At 37.8% G+C, this 17,352-nt stretch overlaps 1 long non-coding RNA gene across 2 annotated transcripts; it reads right to left on the bottom strand.

Moving 5' to 3' along the window:
* Positions 1-8,628: 8,628 nt before the first annotated feature.
* On the bottom strand, positions 8,629-15,970 carry LOC144957953 (uncharacterized). 2 transcript variants are annotated; one of them, XR_013642271.1, is made up of 5 exons: positions 15,817-15,970; positions 12,244-12,365; positions 11,103-11,229; positions 9,570-9,703; positions 8,629-8,770 (listed from the first exon to the last, which is right to left on the bottom strand). It is a non-coding gene; the product is annotated as an uncharacterized LOC144957953 (long non-coding RNA). The 2 variants fall into 2 exon arrangements; XR_013642272.1 differs by lacking the exon at positions 8,629-8,770 and adding an exon at positions 8,777-9,149.
* Between the last annotated feature and the right edge of the window lie 1,382 nt (positions 15,971-17,352).

The raw sequence follows: 17,352 nt of genomic DNA, 5'->3' as shown, positions 1-17,352 counted from the left end.
TAGTAAACAAGCGCTGATCGGCCGTTCATGAAAACAAGTTGCTGCTCGCTCGTTTAACTCAAAATTAATCAAAACGATCTCTCTAAAATGATATAAATGTGACTTCTTAAAGTTTTCTTCACGGTCAAAACCACACAACATTCTATTAATGATTACGTCCGAGGCAAAAAGGAATATTGACAGGTCGACCGAGAGTTGAACTCGTGAGACGACAAACATCAATGCGAAGTGTAGCGAGAGTCAAGCTGTTGTTTGTCTTGTCATATTCTATATAGAGAAAAGGATAAATAGTATAGCCTCGTGTGTGAGTGGTTGCGTGTCATAGTCTTGTTTTTAAATTGTTTCTGTTGTTTATGTGTGTAGTGATGACTCTCTCACACTCAATTTCAATGCCGAAAGAGGAATTCCCGCACACAAGAAAGGGGAATTGGGGTGGTATTTGGCATACATATTGTATAGTATCTAGTTCTAAATAGATAACTGATTAGAATTATATTATGATATATAAACACAATGCCAAATACAATTCCGAAGTTTCCTTATTTCAAATGAAGTAAAGCTCCAAAACCTAATGGTAGTGATTGTAGTACTGAGTGTTAGTGAGGTGATGTGTTGTTGGTGGTTGTAGTTGTAGTAGTAATAGTGATGATGATGTGGTGGTGGTGATGATTGTAGTTGTAGTAGTAGTGGTAGTGATGATGATGTGGTGGTGGTTGTAGTAGTAGTGGTAATGGTAATGATATGGTGATGGTGGTGGTTGTAGTAGTAGTGGTCGTGATGATGATGTGGTGGTGGTGTTTGTAGTAGTAGTGGTAATGATGCGGCTATGTGGTCTAGTAGTATGACACTCGCTTCCGGATCGGAAGGTCCTGGGTTCGATCCTCGCGCTCGGCGCATAGTTGAGTCCTTGGAAAAGGCTCTTTACTCACATTCTCTCACCGTACTCAGGTGTAAAATGAGGACCTGGCCGTTAACAGAGTTGTCTTTGTCCGAAAAATTGTAATATCGCCTAACAGGCGTCATGTCCCGTCCTACATGTTAAATGTTGATCAGGGACCCCTTGTAAAGCGCTTTGAGCACATTTAGTAGATATTGCACTATATAAAGCTCAATTTTAAAAAAAAAAATTCCATGATGATGATATGGTGGTGGTGGTTGCAGTAGTAGTAGTGGTAGTGATGATAATGTGGTGGTGGTTGTAGTTGTAGTAGTAGTGATAGTGATGATGATGTGGTGGTGGTTGTAGTAGTAGTGGTAGTGATGATGATGTGGTTGTGGTGGTTGTAGTAGTAGTTGTAATGGTGATGATATGGTGGTAGTGGTGGTTGCAGTAGTAGTGGTAATGGTAATGATATGGTGGTAGTGGTGGTTGTAGTAGTAGTGGCAATGGTAATGATATGGTGGTGGTTGTAGTAGTAGTGGTCGTGATGACGATGTGGTTGTGGTGGTTGTAGTAGTAGTGGTAGTGATGCTATTGTGGTGGTGGTTGTAGTAGTTGAGGTAGTGATGTGGTGGTGGTTATAGTAGTAGTGGTGGTGGTGGTTGTGGTAGTGGTGGTAATGATGATGATATGGTGGTGGTGGTTGCAGTAGTAGTGGTAGTGATGACGATGTGGTTGTGGTGATTGTAGTAGTGGTAGTGATGATGATGTGCTGGTGGTGGTGTAGTAGTAGTGGTAGTGATAATGATGTGGGGCTGGTGGTTGTAGTAGTAGTGTTAGTGATGATATTGTGGTGGTGGTTGTAGTAGTAGATGATGTGGTGGTTGGAAAACACATTACAGGTTATTATAATACATGATTACACACATTCTCTAACTTCATTTTTTGACAGCTTCGTTGTGCCATAAATATACGCAACAGTTCTGAAACATTTTATTGTGGATTTTGATATTGTTTGTTGTTTTTCTTGTGTCGTTATGTTGACATAGATACCGAATGAATGGTAATTACTACATTCTCAGCCAACAACAAAATGGCGCTGAATGCTTTCATTGGTGGACACTTTTTAGGCTTCGTACGTATTCTCATTCGTTTAATTCTATGATTGCATTAGATAAGGAAAAATGAAATTTATTTGTAAATGAGCATTATCTCGAGCATTGTACACGTGGATTATTATTTTTTATTTTTGTTTATTTTGACGCTGGGTCCAAAAATATATCTATTTATTTTTCGGGTCGGCCGCTGCGAGTACAACTGGCGATTCGGACTGATAGTGTGTAGTGGGCATTAGATTTTTAGTCTTCTGAGACTATCACTGTCTACTTATTAAAAATTTTCAGTCTTCGCTAATTACTTATATAAGTGTCTGCTCTTCTCTGAATACTCGTCTAATATTGATATTGGAACGTATTCTGTATCTCAGTCGTCTCTATGTTACATGTTTGTGTTGAGAATAGACTCATAACTTTAAAATGTTTTATTGGTTAGAACCACATATTTATGTATTTATTTATTTAAAAAAATAATTATTCATTTAAAAAAAATATCGAGTGGAGGATGGTGCCGATTGTAGACTTCTCTCTCGCGGTCAAATGCGAATTAAAAAACTGTCACTAGTAATACTGAAAAAGTGAGTGGACCAGGAATTTATGTTGAGAAGTGAGTTGGAAAGTGCCAGAAGACAAGGGAATAAAAATTTCGCGGCGGTGATGGGGATTTGAACCCGCGACCTTACTGGTACGACAAACTCCGTCTGGCCGGGAGGAGCGCGACTCTACCGTATGAGTTATCCACGATCACCAGCTACTACGATATACAATATTATTACTAGTCAGCATTGGCTATTCGTCTCTCACTATGTCTTAACCAGTGGATTTTTGACCAATCAAAAGATAAAATTTGTGACACACCCTCACACGTGCTCGGACAAACATAGTTGGTTGTTTATAAACAGTAACGTGAATGGAATCGACCCGTCTCTGATCATTGTTATTGTTTTTATACCGCCAAATGGATGACTAATAATCACATGATTTTCTCGATCAGATTATAAAGGTTTAAATTTACACATAGTTTTATGTGTTAGTTCTATTTATCAAGCTGTAGAACAGTGGGTATTTTACTTACACAAACCATCGATAGTTGTAGTTTGATGTGTCTACCAATCACTGCCATTGTTTACATTATGACGATTGTCCGAGAGGCGTGGTTATCTACCTGTCTATTATCCTTGGGATAGACTTGGCTGTTCCACTATCTGTCAATTTCTCAAGATCCGAAAGATATTAATGTCAAACTTGATCAATAATTGAGCTTTTAAAAAAATGAGCTTTTATAAAGCGCAATATCCACTAAATGTACTCAAAGCGCTTTAAAATTGGTCCCTGGCCAGCAGCAACATTTAACATTTAGGACGGGACATGACGCCTGATACCCGATGTTACAATTTTTTGGAGAGAGACAACGCTATTAACGGACATGTACTTATTTTACACCTGACTACGTGAGAGAATGTGAGTAGAGAGCCTTCTCCAAGGACTCAACTATCGAACCCAGGACCTTCCGATCCGAAAGCGAGTGTCATACCACTAGACCACATAGCCGCATAATTGATGAATAATGTCATGGTCATCAAAATTCCGTCTATTCCTGTTAAAGTCAGTTGTGTTATCTTATTTGAACTATTTTCTGCGAGTTGCTGATCGGTGTTTGTAATTTTAGATGAAGGCACACTTGCCCCTGTTGCAGTTTCCTGAGGCCACATTGCTGCTCCATCTGGTATGGTGCTAACCGGAAATCCCATTTTTACTAGATGTGTTTTAGCATTAGTGGCAAGAAACTCATCACCAACATCTGTGCACTTTCTTCTTAGAGCTATCATTGCTGGAAAGGCTTTTGATATTGCAAGCCCTGAAGATTTTGTTCCAATACTGCCGAAACATTCGGTGAAAATCTTGAGGTATAAATCCTCACCAATAACAGATTCTGGTAGCTGGAACCCTGTGTCTTCTGCTGGGTTCCATTCCTTATATTGACTTAGAGTTTCCTGCAGACCCTCCCCTATGCTGGAAATCTGCTTCTATTTTGGTATATATGTCTGTGCTTGTAGAGGTCATTTTTCCATCCTGAGTTTCATCTGTGGAGGACAGTCTGTTTCGATATATTGACTATGGGTTAGCAGAAGGATTTCAAGAGCCTTACACATTAATTTTGATTGGAGAATTGTGATTACCAACCAAATGTCATGATGTTTCATGAGAAAATTAACTTGCGATTAACTGTGAACTATTGCAATGTGCTGAAAACTGCATCAAATCACAGTCGTTGCTGTTTTCTCGAACACTAAGATCCTCATATGATGATACACCTATCTCTCTACATGTATTTGATGATGCCAGTGTTCAAGTGTGTGGAACAGTCACATACCTCAGTCAAGGCGAACACAAAATATCATTGCAGCCAAGACAAAAGTTGCTCCACTTAACAGCAAAACAATATTATTACCTAGGCTTGAATTAATTGCCTGTTTAATGGGAGCGCGATTAGCTAAAACCATCACTAATATAGAGCAATTCAACAATTTTCCAGTTCACTACTACTCGGACAATACCGGAGCAAATAATTTCTTTAAATTTATTGTTGTCTAATATTTTGTCCTCTGAAGTGGAGAATAATGGATTGTCTGGTTTCAATCACCACTACTAAAACCACAACCACAACGTCAGTCCTCGGAGAAGGCTCTTTACTCACATTCTCTCACTGTACTCAGGTGAAAAATGGGTACCTTGCCGTTAACAGCGTTGTTTCTGTCCGTAAAAAAATGTAATATCGCCTAACAGGCGTCATGCCTCGTCGTAAATGTTTCATGTTGTTGTTGGCGAAAGACCCCTTGTAAAGCGCTTTGAGCATGGTTAGTGGATATTGCGCTATATAAAAGCTCAATAAAAAAAAAAAGATTAGAACTTAAATGGCACTTTCAACGCGTTCATGTTACATCAAGGCGTAATGAAGTCGGAGCAAACTATAGAGAAAAAAGTCAGCTGTTATTTAGCGCACTATCCACGGAAAGTGCTCAACGCGCTTTACAAAGGGTCCAGGCATAACAGCAACACGGAGCATGTAGAGCGAGGCTCGAACCCAGTACCTTCCAACCCAAAAGCGAGTGCCATACCACAAGACCCCATAGCAGCATTAAAAATACTAAAAATTGTATCCATACTGAAAATAAACTTCGTTTAAGTTTGTTGCAAAAGACAAAAATACGCATCTTGATCGTGTTAATTCTAAATTTAGTTTTAATCATCTGCTTAATCCCCGGCATAATACCAGATCGAGCGATGTGTTACATATTTGTGCTGAAAACTTTTTACCTGGCAACAATCAGGACCGTGACGTCGTTTTCTTCACATTATCAATCTTATCTTGACACAAGCAAATTATGACTTGTATACGTATAATATTATAGTCAGTGGATCAAAATCAAATGCAAAATTGAATACTTAAGCAAGAGAAATAACAGTGTTATATATATATATATATATATATATATATATATATATATATATATATATATATATATATATCAAGGAATTTACCCAATGGAAACCGTACGGTGCTCTTATTGGCTAACCAACCAGCGGCCTCGATGAGAAAAATATCCGCCATTTTGATGTTGGCTGGGAATCGCGTTACTATAGTAAACAAGCGCTGATCGGCCGTTCATGAAAACAAGTTGCTGCTCGCTCGTTTAACTCAAAATTATTCAAAACGATCTCTCTAAAATGATATAAATGTGACTTCTTAAAGTTTTCTTCACGGTCAAAACCACACAACATTCTATTAATGATTACGTCCGAGGCAAAAAGGAATATTGACAGGTCGACCGAGAGTTGAACTCGTGAGACGACAAACATCAATGCGAAGTGTAGCGAGAGTCAAGCTGTTGTTTGTCTTGTCCTATTCTATATAGAGAAAAGGATAAAAAGTATAGCCTCGTGTGTGAGTGGTTGCGTGTCATAGTCTTGTTTTTAAATTGTTTCTGTTGTTTATGTGTGTAGTGATGACTCTCTCACTCAATTTCAATGCCGAAAGAGGAATTCCCGCACACAAGAAAGGGGAATTGGGGTGGTATTTGGCATACATATTGTATAGTATCTAGTTCTAAATAGATAACTGATTAGAATTATATTATGATATATAAACACAATGCCAAATACAATTCCGAAGTTTCCTTATTTCAAATGAAGTAAAGCTCCAAAACCTAATGGTAGTGATTGTAGTACTGAGTGTTAGTGAGGTGATGTGTTGTTGGTGGTTGTAGTTGTAGTAGTAATAGTGATGATGATGTGGTGGTGGTGATGATTGTAGTTGTAGTAGTAGTGGTAGTGATGATGATGTGGTGGTGGTTGTAGTAGTAGAGGTAATGGTAATGATATGGTGGTGGTGGTGGTTGTAGTAGTAGTGGTCGTGATGATGATGTGGTGGTGGTGTTTTGTAGTAGTAGTGGTAATGATGCGGCTATGTGGTCTAGTAGTATGACACTCGCTTCCGGATCGGAAGGTCCTGGGTTCGATCCTCGCGCTCGGCGCATAGTTGAGTCCTTGGAAAGGGCTCTTTACTCACATTCTCTCACCGTACTCAGGTGTAAAATGAGTACCTGGCCGTTAACAGAGTTGTCTTTGTCCGAAAAATTGTAATATCGCCTAACAGGCGTCATGTCCCGTCCTACATGTTAAATGTTGACCAGGGACCCCTTGTAAAGCGCTTTGAGCACATTTAGTAGATATTGCACTATATAAAGCTCAATTTAAAAAAAAAATATTTCAATGATGATGATATGGTGGTGGTGGTTGCAGTAGTAGTAGTGGTAGTGATGATAATGTGGTGGTGGTTGAAGTTGTAGTAGTAGTGATAGTGATGATGATGTGGTGGTGGTTGTAGTAGTAGTGGTAGTGATGATGATGTGGTTGTGGTGGTTGTAGTAGTAGTTGTAATGTTGATGATATGGTGGTAGTGGTGGTTGCAGTAGTAGTGGTAGTGATGACGATGTGGTTGTGGTAGTTGTAGTAGTAGTGGTAATGGTAATGATATGGTGGTAGTGGTGGTTGTAGTAGTAGTGGTAATGGTAATGATATGGTGGTGGTTGTAGTAGTAGTGGTCGTGATGACGATGTGGTTGTGGTGGTTGTAGTAGTAGTGGTAGTGATGCTATTGTGGTGGTGGTTGTAGTAGTTGAGGTAGTGATGTGGTGGTGGTTGTAGTAGTAGTGGTGGTGGTGGTTGTGGTAGTAGTGGTAATGATGATGATATGGTGGTGGTGGTTGCAGTAGTAGTGGTAGTGATGACGATGTGGTTGTGGTGATTGTAGTAGTGGTAGTGATGATGATTTGCTGGTGGTGGTGTAGTAGTAGTGGTAGTGATAATGATGTGGGGCTGGTGGTTGTAGTAGTAGTGTTAGTGATGATATTGTGGTGGTGGTTGTAGTAGTAGAGATGTGGTGGTTGGAATACACATTACAGGTTATTATAATACATGATTACACACATTCTCTAACTTCATTTTTTGACAGCTTCGTTGTGCCATAAATATACGCAACAGTTCTGAAACATTTTATTGTGGATTTTGATATTGTTCGTTGTTTTTCTTATGTCGTTATGTTGACATAGATACCGAATGAATGGTAATTACTACATTCTCAGCCAACAACAAAATGGCGCTGAATGCTTTCATTGGTGGACACTTTTTAGGCTTCGTACGTATTCTCATTCGTTTAATTCTATTATATATATCTTAGTGAAAATTTCGCTATGAGTAACTTCCCTTGAAAGTCCAGTTCAAATGAAAAAAAGTACAGTCAGTCACGCTATTTTGATAGAATATTTGTTATGAGTACTTCCCAATAAGAGCATAATTAACCAGTAGATTTTTGACCAATTAAAAAATGGAATTTGTAACACACCTTCACTCTAGCTCGGACATACGTAGTTTTTTTTGGGTTTTTTTTGTTTGTTTTGGTTTAAAAACAATAACGTGAATGAAATCGACCTCTCTGATCATTGTTATTGTTTGTTTATATACCACCAAATGGATAACCAGTTATCACAATATTTTCTCAATCTTATTATAAAAGTTTAAGTTTACACATAATTTTCTGTGTTGGTTCTTCTGATGAAGTAGTAGAACAGTAGGTATTTACTTAGATACAAACCATCGATAGTAAAACATGGGTAGTTCGTTATGTTTACCAATCACGGCCATTATTTACATTTGACGACTGTCCGAGAGGTGTGGTTATTTTGTCCTCCACTATGTATCTATAGCCGCTTTTTCTCAATAAATTCTGTGGCCCGTGGTATGTGGGTATATGACAATTGCTTTCGGATAGGAAGATCCTGGGTTCGAGCTTCGCTCGGCGCAGAGTTGAGTCCTTGGAAAAGACTCTTAACTCACATTCTCTCACCGTACTCAGGTGTAAAATAAGTACCTGCTCGTTTACAGCGTTGTCTCTGTCCGAAAAAAAGGTGCATTATCACCTAACAGGCGTCATGTCACGTCTTACATGTTAAGTGTTGCTGTTGGCCAGAGACCCATTGTAAAACGCTTTTAGCATGTTTAATGGATATTGCGCTAGATAAAAGCTCTATTTTAAAACAAGACATTACATGTACATAAAGAAATAACGACCCTATTTAAGAGAGTTATCATTTTATTAAGATAAACAGTTTACTTTTACGTAATATCCAGTTCATAAGGTTGTTTGTAAAACACGTCTTTTCATTAATTCTCCGATGTGTAGTTTTCTTTCTGATTGAACTGGAGGTTCAAAGTATCTGGGTGAAAGAGATATTTAACAAATGATGGTTAAAATAATAGTGTTTCAGTTTTCATAGATTGTCAATGCTTCGTTGTCGTCTTCGTCGTCGTCGTCGTCGACGTCATTATCCTCATTCTCATCATCATCATCATCATCATCATCATCTTCATCATCATCATCATCATCATCATCATCATCATCATCATCACCGCCGCAACCACCACTAACATCTTCTTCATCATCATCATCATCATCATCATCATCATCATCATCATCATCATCATCATCATCATCATCAGCAGCAGCAGCAGCAGCAGCATTTTCATTATGACTCATCTTTATCATCGTCGTCAGTTGCAGTAGCTTATCACAATTTTGAGGTTCATTCATAATATCTGGGTAAAAGAGAGTACAATGATATTGTATGAGTGATGATGGCAATAATTCAAAGACAATCATGACATTGATTATTGGAATGAATATGAATAATAATAATAATAATAATAATAATAATAATAATAATAATAATAATAATAATATAATAATAGTAGTAGTAGTAGCATAGTAGTAGTATAGAGTGTAGTAGTAGTAGTAGTAGTAGTAGTAGTAGTAGTAGTTAGTAGTAGTAGAGTAGTAGTAGTAGTAGTAGAAGTAGTAGTAGTTAGTAGATAGTTATTAGAGTAGTAGTAGTAGTAGTAGTAGTAGTAGTAGTAGTAGTAGTAGTAGTAGTAGTAGTAGTAGTAGTAGTAGTAGCAGCAGCAGTAGTAGTAGTAGTAAGTTCTAGAGTAAACGACTATGATAATTTAACTTGATACCTCAACTGTATTTCGCACATAATTCTTCAACTTCCTCAATATCTTTGATATCCTTGTTGATCCTTTTTTCCATGTATGGTTGACATTTTGGTTTAAGACTACGAATGCAATCCTTTATTCCTTTCGCTTGTGGTCTGAAATGACAAATCCATAGGTCAAAAGTAGTGTTATATACTATTAATTCAATACACCTAGCAATTTATATTTTGGTTAATTAATCGTTTGGATGATAAGCCCATTAATTAATGCTTGCGGAGTAGTTCTGATTTTCTGATTCACCAATATTGAGAGAATATAAATAATACTATCTATCCATAAAAGCAAATATCAAGAAGGAAAGGAAATCACACTCCATATTTTCCTAACTATGGAATCACTTGCCCCCCCCCCCCAACCCAAACTCCCCCCCCCCCCCCCCGCGCCCACACCCCACTTTCTTAATCTTTCATGAATATTGGGACATTAAGAAAAGAGTATACCGGGCTTTACGGACTAGTGGCATGGCAATCAGCTTGTGATCTGTAGGTTTCAGGTTCCACTCCTAATGTGAAGAAGACTTTTTTAAAAACCCCAATTCTATCATTCTCTCACATGTGAGAATACCGAGATCAATCCTGTATGAAGTTGAGATTATTTTTTCTGACAACCCTATCTGTCCGCCTAGCGATTATTGGGTAGGGGTAGCAGGGTCTGAAAGACTTTACTGAACCTGGTTAGTTTAACATAGACTAGCGTCCTATCCAAATCAATTTCTATTGTCTATTTCACGCTACAGAAACAGGGATAAACTCCAGCTCCAAGGGCCTTACGTCTCTTAAAGACTACTTTTCATGCTGACAATATTCATCATGTGCGGCTGTGTGGTTTTATGATAATATGACACTTGCCTTCGGATCGGAAGATTTGAGATGGGTTCGAGTTCCGTTCTGAACGGCGCATAATTTATTCCTTGGAAAAGTCTCTTTATTCACATTCACATGCTAAAAACATTCTTTTTTAAATTGAGCTTTTATGTAGAGCAATATCCACTAAATGTGCTCAAAGCGCTTTACAAATGGTCCCTGACCAACAGCAACACGTAACACGCAGAACGAGACATGATGCTTGTTAATCGATATTACATTTTTTTCCAACACAGACGACGCTGTTAACTTCCAGGTGCTATTTTACACCTGAGTACGATGAGACAATGCTAGTAAAGAGCCTTTTCCAAGGACTTAACTATGCGCCTAGTGAGGCTTGAACCCAGGACCCTCCGATCCGAAAGCGAGTGGCATACCACAAGACCACATAGCTCTCCCCATACTACTGTCAGCGTAGTCTCTGTCGAAAAAAAATGGTATTTTCGCATAACAGGCGTCATGTCTTGTCTTAAATTTTAAGTGTTTCTGTTGGCTACGGACCCTATGTTAAGCGCTTTGAGCATGGTTAGTGGATATCGTGTGATATATGAGTTCTTTTTTTAAATTATTTTTTCGTTCAATGTTATTTTTTGGACAATCCACAGCTTCTAGCAACTTTCTTGTGTCTTACCCTAGGAATTCCTTGCATTGTTTCTTTTTTTCGTCGCTTGACAGTGATTTTTTAAACATGACATCCCAAGGGGCTGAGTTAATACAAGGATTTGCAATGTTGAAATAGCAGGTACCGTCCGGTAAGCCTGGAAAAATCAAGAACAATAATTTTTTTTAAAATCAGAGCGAAAACAAAATATTGGTGTAGAAACACGTGCATGAATGTTATCTCTTTCTTCGAGTTGATCAAATGGAGAAATTGGAGAGCGGGCACAGGTAGAAGATATGGATCTGAAAAAGTGTGTATGAAACAGAGCTAGACAAAGCAAGAGAGAAAAATACAAGAAGAAAAAACAAACAATCCCAAAAAGTCATTCTTCATCGACTGGGGATCGAACCTCAGAGCTGATTTACTGATTTCCGGTCAGACGTGCTACCATTACACTACACAGGTTACTGGATAGTTGGGACGATTTTGATGCCTATAATATTCTTCTTTACAAAGGTCCGCGTTTTACGCTTTGAGCCCTCGCGTGTATCACACTATACAAGCATTGTGGGGTTACGATAGCGGCCAAGTACTCAGTTTACACCTGAGTCCGATGAGCATAGAGCCGTTTCCAAAGATTCAACTATGCGCCGTTCAGAGCGGGACTCGAACCTTGAACCTCCCGATCCGAAGGCCAGTATCATACAACACGACCATATAGCCGTGCGACATAAAACCATTTTGAAGCCTTGGGTCATATTTATTTATTTATGTGGATTCTTGTTTTAAGTGTTAAATATCTGTTTCGGCCATCATTTTTAATTGGAGTATCACACTGCAATAGGCTTCAACAGTCGTGACGTCACTTCCCTCGCAATGACGCATAGTAATATAGTAACTGGTTCTAAACTATCGGAACAATGGTGGACGCCCTTATGAAATACTTCTCCGATGAGCATAAAAGTGTATCCATAGGAGAAAAACATCATAAATCTTATCATGTTTTGACTTTTATACATTCTTATCACATGAAATGTGAAAATGTTATAGCCAGTAAGAAGAATAAAAAGTACCGACTTTCTTTGTTTAGAACAAACTGCTAGTTTCTGGGCGGATGTGACATCAGACTATTGAATCCCATTGTAATAGTAATAGCACTGTATAACATTACCTGGGCATTGACTTCCATGTTCACGACTAAATTCCAATTGTGACCGGAAATACTCTTCTCCGGAAGTCCCTGTGCATTTGTCTTCAAGTTTCAAAAGGCATTTAGTAATGGCACGGTAAAACCTGAATAAAATATAACGCCGCTTTAAAAAAATAATAGAAAACTAAACTTTATATATATATATGACATAATGGAAAAGTGCCCGAGAGGTTACATTATGATGTGGAAGGTCTCGGGTTCGAACCCCGCTTCGGGCACTTTCGTTTTTTTTCCCTGGGCAAGATTATTAACCCCAAATTTGTTCACTTTTGACAACATGGGTGATTCCTGTTGATGGATTATCTATATTCCTTCATGGAATGCCTAGGCGACGAGATCTAATAATGCCTTTGGGAAAGGGTGTAATTTTTAAAATATACATGTCGGAATTTGTCATATTTGTGACTCACCGCCTTAATAAGGGGTTATGTCGAGTAGGACGAGTAGTTGAACATCAAATTTTAAGCCAAAAATTATACGAGACTTTCAAAACGTGAGGTCCTATATATCACAATATCCACCAAACGTGCTCAAAACGCTTTTCAAGGGTTCTCTAACAAACAGTAACACTAAACATGTAGGATAAGGCATGACGTCTTTGAAGCGATATTACAATTTTTAGGACATAGACAATGCTGTTAACGGTTGAGTACTCATTATATAGTACGGTGAGATAATGTGAGTGAAGAGTCTTTTCCAAGGATTCACCCATGCCCTGCTCAGCGTGGGACTTGAACCCGTGACCTTCCGATCCAAGGCTAGTGTTATATAAGACCATATACTTAAGTCAATTTGTTTTATTAGGGTAAATTCTACATCTCCTCAAAAGGCAAGAAATTGGAAGGTCAAATGCTTAAAAAATGTTCCGTGTGTGTTTGGGTGATATATCGTATCGGCCATGAAAGATCTAAGACGAAAATTACCACCAATAAAGAAGATCACTCGTGAATTGATATACGCAGATGATACAGACCTGATCTTTGAATCAGAACATCAAGCAAAAATATACATGCCCATAATATCAACCACCTTAGAAGCATGGAATTTGAAAGTGAATCAATCCAAAACAGAACATACAAAAATCAACAGAAATTGAAATGAATGGAAAAGTGTACGTAAACTAGGCAATTTGATCAACGAAAATGAAGACATCAGAAAACGAAAGCAGCTGGCCACCAATGCATTCAACCAACTCCAAAATTTATGGAATTATTCAGTAAGAATAGACGAGTACAGATTTACGAGGCACTGATTATTCAGATATTGACATATAACTGTGGAACCTGGGGCCTCACAAAAAAGAACTTAGAAAGTCTCATTCATACCACCGCAAACAATTACGTCGCGTAATCGGAATCTATTGGCCAGAGACAATTACAAATACTGATCTCTATGAAAATTGCAGGTTCCAACGCCTGAATACAATAATAAAAGAACAGCGATGGCGGTTATTTGGTCACATCTTACGTTGAGAAGATAACATCTCGGCACAAACTACAATGACAGAATATTTCCTTCACTGCAACAAATATGTAAGGAGACCACCAACATCAATAGTAACTACACTAAATCAGGATCTCTCTACATAACAGAATTAATACCTGAAGAACTAAGAAATACTGCAGTGCCCTCCGTACAGCCTCAAAACTCTGGCACAGGACCGTTACCAATGGAAACTATTAACAACATGGATGGAGAGGGCAGATATACTCATCGACCTTGTCTGAATCACACAATTCTCAGCAAGCGTCATGCAGACTGCGATGCTTACTACTACGATATATATATATATATTATATATATATATATATATATATATATATTATATATATATATATATATATATATATATATATATATATATATATAATTATAATCGTTTGTGTGTGTGTGTGTGTGTGTGTGTGTGTGTGGTGTGTATGCTGTGATGGTTGGTCGGTCCTAACGGCGCAGTGATTTGAAAGCTTTACTCGCTTCTTCGCATCGATGTAAGTTTGTAGCGGTCGAGTTCCGCCGCTAACGGATTGTTGGTCTTGGAAAAATATATGATTCAGCCTCTCAAAACGAGATTGCGTTGTCTTGTCTCCGTATCAGTTAACTAGTTGCGCCGCTCACAGTGTTGTCTTTGTCGAAATAATGCAATGCGCCTAACAGTGCGTCATGTCTCGACCTGCATGTTAAGTTTGCTTCTCTTTGCTTCCTCCACCGTGCTTCTTCACCACACCTATTTCTGCGTCCCCTATTTCTTGGCTTCTCTGGTTTTCTTTCTTCTTGAGGATTCCATGCCAGAGCATGTCTTGTGATGTTGCGGGAAGGATTTCTATCCACCCCCATGCCCATTTCCTCTTTCTGATTTGTATATTTATAGGTTGTTGATTGGCAGTTTCCCAAAGATTTTCATTTCTGACTTTATACATGCAACTGATGTCAAAAACCATCCTTAGACATTTGTTTATAAAAGTCTGTAATTTGTTTGCGATGCCTCTGGTTGTCCTCCATGTTTCCGATCCATATAGTGATACAGACATCATCATCATCATTGCCTTTTTCACCCTGGGTCAGGGTATAGGCCAAGACAAACAGTTTCCATCCTTCTCTATCCTGAGCTAAGTTTTTAAACTCGTTCCCTGTCTTATCACTTCTCTATATATCAGCTTCTTTAATTCTTCTCCATGTTCCTAGTGCCTTCCCCTTGATCTTCTGCCCTGAGGGATCTAGCCCATTACTTTCTTTTTTATAGTGGAGTCATTCTTTCTAAGGGTGTGTCCAATCCGCCTCCATCGTCTTCTTCATATTTCTTCTCCCATTGGTTTCCGCTGTGTTCATTTCCATACTTAATTCTATCCATTTTATTCTGAGTAGCTTACGCATGCACTTGTTTACGAAAATCTGTATCCTCCTTATACATGCCTGCGATGCATTCCAAGTTTCATATCCATACAGTAGAACAGTCTTCACGTTTGAGTTGAAAAGTCTTAGCTTTGCTACAGACTTTACATTAGTAGTAAAAATTCTTAGTTTTGTCGAGACTCGAGACTCGAGACCCCAACGTCTTTTCAGGATTTGAAAGGCTGTACATGCTTTACCAATTCTCGATGCGACATCCTTGTCCGTGCCTCCATTTGTGTCTACTACACTGCCCAGTATTGACCTCTTTTTGTTCTAGGGTTTCATTTGAAATCTGTATTGTTTTTTGTTTTTTATTTTGTTGGTAGCTCCTAATCTTTAAAACTTTGTTTTCGCTTTATTAATGTTAAAACCCCCATCTTGACGATGTTACAGCTAGGGTTTCAGTCTTATTTTGCATCTGTTGATGTGTATGTGAAATCAATGCAATGTCGTCTGCAAAGTCAAGGTCTGAAAATTGTTCTATATACATGCTGAAGTCTGATTACTCTAGAATTTAAACTTACTGTTCGACTTGTTGTAAACGATAAAAATGGAATAGCTATATTTAATTTTCAATTGACTCACCAGTAATTGATTTCAATTAAAGTATAAAAATTGAGAAAAAATAGTTTTCAGTTAACTCACCAACAATCATCCTCCGCTTCTTTACCCGGTACAGGATTTCTATAGCAGCGATCTACTATCTCACTCGTGCATTTTTCTTCCGCATTGCAAGAAATAATACCTAAGTGAAAAGGGTGAATGGGGTGGATATTGATTTAAAACAACAGTATAACACAGGAAGGCTCGATTCAGTTAATGGTATTAGTTAGTCTTTGGATGACGCTTAATAGGGATGAAAAATCATGACGTCACAAATTATATTTTCCTGTTCATGAATCCTTGGAAGTGTGTCTGTAACCAGTCCTACGGGAGACTTTTAATGAATAGGTTACATTATATTGAATCATAAGGTGGCACAACTATTTTAGTAGCAGGATATATAGGCAGTTTCTAAGGATTACGAGGATGTATGATCTTTAATGACGAGCAGCATATATTTAGACAAGATAAGATGTCATCACTCTAAAACCGGAAGATCATGTACACAAAGTATGATTCAGTCCTGCAGAAGAGTGGCTTTACACTTCCAATGTGATAGGAACCAATTTTTTTTTTACTTCACACTTTTGTTCCCTATTGACATTGGGACAGTATTTCAAGGTCGTTGGTGTCAGTGAGAAGAAAAACGGATTGCGTCAGAGTGAAACTGATTATATCCACCATTGTTATAAAATAATAATAAGAATAATAATAATAATAATAATAATAATAATAATAATAATAATAATAATAATAATAATAATAATAATATAAAATATCAGTAGTAGTCGTCGTCGTCGTGTCGTAGTAGTAGTAGTAGTAGTAGTAGTAGTAGTAGTAGTAGTAGTAGTAGTAGTAGTAGTAGTAGTAGTAGTAGTAGGAGTAGTAGTAGTAGTAGTAGTGTGGCGTAGTTGCACACATATGTAATGGCTTGTGATAGCATAGTGGTGTTTTTGATAGATAGTAATATTATCCTTTGCGTTGTGTTTTAGATGTTAATAATGACGAAAGAGTTCAAGGGCCGATGATGATAACTGAATGCACAACATCAAGACATTCAAATAAAAGTCCAGATTCCAAGTTTCATTTCTTACAGTTTTTTTTGTTTTGATAAATTCAAAATCCAAATCATGATTAATTCCAAATCCAAATCAAATAGCATGGTCATAATTCAATCAGTTTCATAAATTCCAAATCCGTAAAATCAGTCCAGTGTAAAGTCATTTTGCCTAAGTAACCATTTTCAATATGCGTGGAATAATTCAAAGTCCGTAAAATATGGATTCTTAGTAGGACTTTAGCACTGGCAGCATACTTAGAAACGTGCAGCTCATCGTAAAGAAGAATGCCAAATCCCGTTTTCATTAGAAACACCTAATTTTATACCTATCGAAATTTTTACCCATGATTCCATTAAAACCACACCTCTTACGAGTTTCGACAGTTCCCTGACAGTATAAATTCCACCCCCTAAAAGTAAGATCAAATCATATTCAAACCTGAAACGTCAATTCCTACATATTAATGTCAAACCCCACCTTTTGTCATATAACGTTATTTTGATTTATGTCCCTTTCA

The sequence above is a fragment of the Berghia stephanieae genome, chromosome 12, assembly GCF_034508935.2.
Source record: "Berghia stephanieae isolate SIO BIC M18660-M18661 chromosome 12, UCSD_Bste_1.3, whole genome shotgun sequence".
Classification (NCBI taxonomy): domain Eukaryota; kingdom Metazoa; phylum Mollusca; class Gastropoda; order Nudibranchia; family Aeolidiidae; genus Berghia; species Berghia stephanieae.
Note: the sequence above shows the minus strand (reverse complement) of the source record. Positions and strands in the feature narration are given on the sequence as shown.